Below are 5,229 nucleotides of genomic sequence, written 5' to 3'. Positions count from 1 at the left end.
GGAAAAGTGCCCAGGACGGGCTCCATGCGTCCCGGGCATTCGTCCCCCGGGCGTCCGGGGCTCCATCCAGGCTGACGGTATGGCAGAGTGCCCGGGTCGGGCTCCATGGCTTTCACGGTGGTCCTCCCCTGGGTGTCTGGGGGCTCCAGGCCGAAGGCATGGAAAAGTGCCCAGGACGGGCTCCATGCGTCCCGGGCACGGGCACGGGGACGGGGACAGGGTCGGGAGAGTCCAGGCGGCTTCACTTCCGTGTCCAGCCATCTGATCGCCCAGATTCCCTCGGCCATCTGGTCGCCCGGATCCCCCCCGGGCATCTGGTCGCCCGCAACGCTTTCCTATGGGGCGACCAGATGGCCGAACTTCCCTGGAAGTCCCGATGAGGTGCCATTCGCTGCCCGGATCCCAGCGAGGGCTCCAGGAGGTCGGGTACATTCGCGCCTTGGGTTCCCTCTGTCACCTCGCGTGCACAGATTACAAGAAAAGGGGGTAATTTTCCTCCGGATTACTAGGGAGAAGGGTACGCCCGGACACCCCTCCGAGGCTGGTGGTTCTCTGCCATGGGGACCAGATGGGCTATGCCTGGGCAACACCTCCCTAGGCCACCCGGGGCTTCCTTCCTCCAGGCCAACTGCATGTCAAATTGCCCAGGACGGGCTCCATGGCTCCTGGGTAGTCGTCCCCCGGGCGTCCGGGGCTCCATCCAGGCTGACGGCATAGAAAAGTGCCCAGGACGGGCTCCATGCGTCCCGGGCATTCGTCCCCTGGGCGTCCGGGGCTCCATCTAGGCTGACGGTATGGCAGAGTGCCCGGGTCGGGCTCCATGGTTTTCACGGTGGTCCTCCCCTGGGTGTCTGGGGGCTCCAGGCCGAAGGCACGGAAAAGTGCCCAGGACGGGCTCCATGCGTCCCGGGCATTCGTCCCCCGGGCTTCCGGGGCTCCATCCAGGCTGACGGCATGACAGAGTGCCCGGGTCGGGCTCCATGGGTCCCGTGCAGCCCTCCCCCGGGCGTCCGGGACACCCATCTCCAGGAGGCCAACGGCATTGGCAAAGTACCCAGGACGGGCTCCATGGGTCCCGGGCAGACCTCCCTCGGGCGTCCGGGGCACCCATCTCCATGAGGCCAACGGCATTGGCAAAGTACCCAGGACGGGCTCCATGGGTCCCAGGTAGACCTCCCCCGGGCGTCCGGGGCACCCATCTCCACGAGGCCAACGGCATTGGCAAAGTACCCGGGAAGGGCTCCATGGGTCCCGGGTAGACCTCCCCCGGGCGTCCGGGGCACCCATCTCCATGAGGCCAACGGCATTGGCAAAGTACCCAGGACGGGCTCCATGGGTCCCGGGCAGCTTCCCCCGGGCGTCCGGGGCACCCACCTCCAGGCCGACGGCATGTCAAAGTACCCAGGACGGGCTCCACGGGTCCCGGGCATTCCTCCCCCAGGTCGTCCGGGCCCTAGAGCTCCGGTGGTCCAACCTGCGCCTGAGGCCCAGCCGGGGTCCAAGAGCCCTGCCTTGCGTGGGCAGGCAGTCAGGAACCCTACCGCGAAGGCTTGGGATGGATGGGGAGCTGGGAGTCCTTTCGATCCCGGCCCTCTGGACGCCCGCGATGCTTTCCAATGGGGCGACCAGATGGCCGGGCTTCCCTGGAAGTCCCGATGAGGTGCCATTCGGCTCCTGGATCCCAGCTAGGGCTCCATGAGGTCGGGTTCTTTTACGCCTTGGGTCCCCTCTGTCACCTCGCGTGCACGGATTGCAAGAAAGGGGGGTAATTTCCCTCCGGATTACTAGGGGCAGGGTACGCCCGGACACCTCTCCAGGGCTGGTGGTTCTCTGCCCGGGGGGACCAGATGAGATATGCCTGGGCAACACCTCCCCCGGGCGTCTGGGGGCTCCATTCTCCGGGCCAACGGCATGGCTCAATGCCCAGGACGGGCTCCACGTGTCCCGGACAGACCTCCCCTGGGCGTCCGGGGCACCCATCTCCAGGAGGCCAACGGGATGGCAAAGTACCCGGGAAGGGCTCCACGGGTCCCGGGCAGCCTTCCCCCCGGGCGTCCGGGGCTCCCACCTCCAGGCCAACGGCATGTCACAGTGCCCAGGACGGGCTCCATGGGCCCCGGACAGCCCTCCCCCCGGGCGTTCGGGGCACACATCTCCAGGAGGCCAACAGCGTTGCAAAGTACCCGGAAAGGACTCCACGGGTACCGGGCAGTCCTCCCCCGGGCGTCCGGGGCACCCATCTCCATGAGGCCAACGGCATTGGCAAAGTACCCGGGAGGGGCTCCACGGGTCCCGGGCAGGCCTCCCCCGGGCGTCCAGGGCACCCACCTCCAGGCCGACGGCATGTAAAAGTGCCCAGGACGGGCTCCATGGGTCCCGGGCAGCCCACCCCCGGGCATCTGGGGCACCCATCTCCAGGAGGCCAACGGAGTTGCAAAGTACCCGGGAAGGGCTCCACGGGTACCGGGCAGTCCTCCCCCGGGCGTCCGGGGGCTCCCTTCTCCAGGCCGACGGCATGGTTCAATGCCCAGGACGGGACGTCAAGTGGCCAGGACGGGCTCCATGCGTCCCGGGCATTCGTCCCGGGACGGGGACGGGGTGGGGAAGAGTCCAGGCGGCTTCACCTCCATGCCCGGCCATCTGGTCGCCCGGATTCCCTCGGCCATCTGGTCGCCCGGATCCCCTCGGGCATCTGGTCGCCCGCAACGCTTTCCTATGGGGGGGACCAGATGGCCGAACTTCCCTGGAAGTCTTAATGAGGTGCCATTCGCCTCCCGGATCCCAGCGAGGGCTCCATGAGGTCGGGTTCTTTCACGCCTTGGGTCCCCTCTGTCACCTCGCGTGCACAGATTGCAAGAAAGGGGGGTAATTTGCCTCCGGATTACTATGGGGCAGGGTATGCCCGGACACCCCTCCAGGGTTGGTGGTTCTCTGCCATGGGGACCAGATGGGATATGCCTGGGCAACACCTCCCTAGGCCACCCGGAGCTTCCTTCCTCCAGGCCAACTGCATGTCAAATTGCCCAGGACGGGCTCCATGGCTCTTGGGCAGTCGTCCCCCGGGCGTCCGGTGCTCCATCCAGGCCGACGGCATGGCAGAGTGCCCGGGACAGGCTCCATGCGTCCCGGGCCTTCGTCCCCCCGGGCGTCCGGGGCTCCATCCAGGCTGACGGCATGGCAGAGTGCCCGGGACGGGCTCCACGGGCCCCGGGCGTCCGGGGCTCCCTTCCCCGGGCCAGCGGCATGTCAGAGTGCCCAGGACGGGCTCCACGGGCCCCGGTCATCCGGGGCACCCTTCCCCGGGCCAGCGGCATGTCAGAGTGCCCAGGACCAGTTCCATGGGTCCCGGGCAGTCCTCCCCCGGGCGTCCGGGGCTCCCTTCCCCGGGCCAAAGCATTTCAGAGTGCCCAGGACGGGCTCCACGGGTTCCGGGCGTCCAGGTCTCCCTTCCCCGGGCCAACGGCTTGTCAGAGTGCCCAGGACGGGCTCCACGGGTCCCGGACGTCCGGGGCTCCCTTCCCCGGGCCAACGGCATACAGGAGTGCCCAGGACGGGCTCCACAGGTCCCGGTCGTCTGGGGCTCCCTTCCCCGGGCCAACGGCTTGTCAGAGTGCCAAGGACGGGCTCCACGGGTCCCGGTCGTCTGGGGTCCCTCCCCCGGGCCAACAGCAGGTCAGAGTGCCCAGGACGGGCTCCACGGGTCCCGGGCAGCCCGCCCCCCGGGCGTTCGGGGCACCCATCTCCAGGAGGCCAACGGCGTTGCAAAGTACCCGGGAAGGGCTCCACGGGTACCGGGCAGTCCTCCCCCGGGCGTCCGGGGCTCCCTTCTCCAGGCCAACGGCATGGTTCAATGCCCAGGACGGGCTCCATGTGTCCCGGACAGACCTCCCCCGGGCGTCCGGGGCACCCATCTCCAGGCCAACGGCATGGCTCAAAGCCCAGGACGGGCTCCATGGGTCCGGGGAGGCGTCCCATGCGCCTCCGGGCTTGGGAGCCCCGGCTGGGTCCAGGGGCCCGGGCGGGCCCCGGGTCGGGTGCTCCGGCCCTGGTCCCTGTCTCCCAGCCTACCGCACTGCCAAGGGCCTAGGAATGGGTTCCGTTGTTCCCGGGGAGCCTCCCCTTGCTTGGCTGGGTTCAGGAGCAGTGGCTAGGGGCCCTGAGGGCCCGGGGAGGGCGGCCACCCCACCCCGGGCTCTGTCCTTGGTCCTGCTGCGTGGCAGGGTGCCCGGGACGGGGTCCGGAGGGACCGGGGAGGCGTCCCATGCACCTCCGGGCTTGGGAGCCCCGGCTGCGTCCAGGGGCCCGGGCGGGCCCCGGGTCGGGTGCTCCGGCCCTGGTCCCTGTCTCCCAGCCTACCGCACTGCCAAGGGCCTAGGAATGGGTTCCGTTGTTCCCGGGGAGCCTCCCCTTGCTTGGCTGGGTTCAGGAGCAGTGGCTAGGGCCCCTGAGGGCCCGGGGAGGGCGGCCTCCCCACCCCGGGCTCTGTCCTTGGTCCTGCTGCGTGGCAGGGTGCCCGGGACGGGGTCTGGAGGGACCGGGGAGGCGTCCCATGCACCTCCGGGCTTGGGAGCCCCGGCTGCGTCAAGGGGCCCGGCTGGGCCCCGGGTCGGGTGCTCCGGCCCTGGTCCCTGTCTCCCAGCCTACCGCACTGCCAAGGGCCTAGGAATGGGTTCCGTTGTTCCCGGGGAGCCTCCCCTTGCTTGGCTGGGTTCAGGAGCAGTGGCTAGGGCCCCTGAGGGCCCGGGGAGGGCGGCCTCCCCACCCCGGGCTCTGTCCTTGGTCCTGCTGCGTGGCAGGGTGCCCGGGACGGGGTCCGGAGGGACCGGGGAGGCGTCCCATGCACCTCCAGGCTTGGGAGCCCCGGCTGGGTCCAGGGGCCCGGGCGGGCCCCGGGTCGGGTGCTCCGGCCCTGGTCCCTGTCTCCCAGCCTACCGCACTGCCAAGGGCCTAGGAATGGGTTCCGTTGTTCCCGGGGAGCCTCCCCTTGCTTGGCTGGGTTCAGGAGCAGTGGCTAGGGCCCCTGAGGGCCCGGGGAGGGCGGCCTCCCCACCCCGGGCTCTGTCCTTGGTCCTGCTGCGTGGCATGGTGCCCGGGACGGGGTCCGGAGGGACCGGGGAGGCGTCCCATGCACCTCCGGGCTTGGGAGCCCCGGCTGCGTCCAGGGGCCCGGCCGGGCCCCGGGTCGGGTGCTCCGGCCCTGGGCCCTGTCTCCCAGCCTGCCGCACTGCC

The sequence above is a fragment of the Lissotriton helveticus genome, chromosome 2_1 (genome assembly GCF_964261635.1).
Source record: "Lissotriton helveticus chromosome 2_1, aLisHel1.1, whole genome shotgun sequence".
Taxonomy (NCBI): domain Eukaryota; kingdom Metazoa; phylum Chordata; class Amphibia; order Caudata; family Salamandridae; genus Lissotriton; species Lissotriton helveticus.
This window is presented reverse-complemented; position numbering follows the sequence as displayed.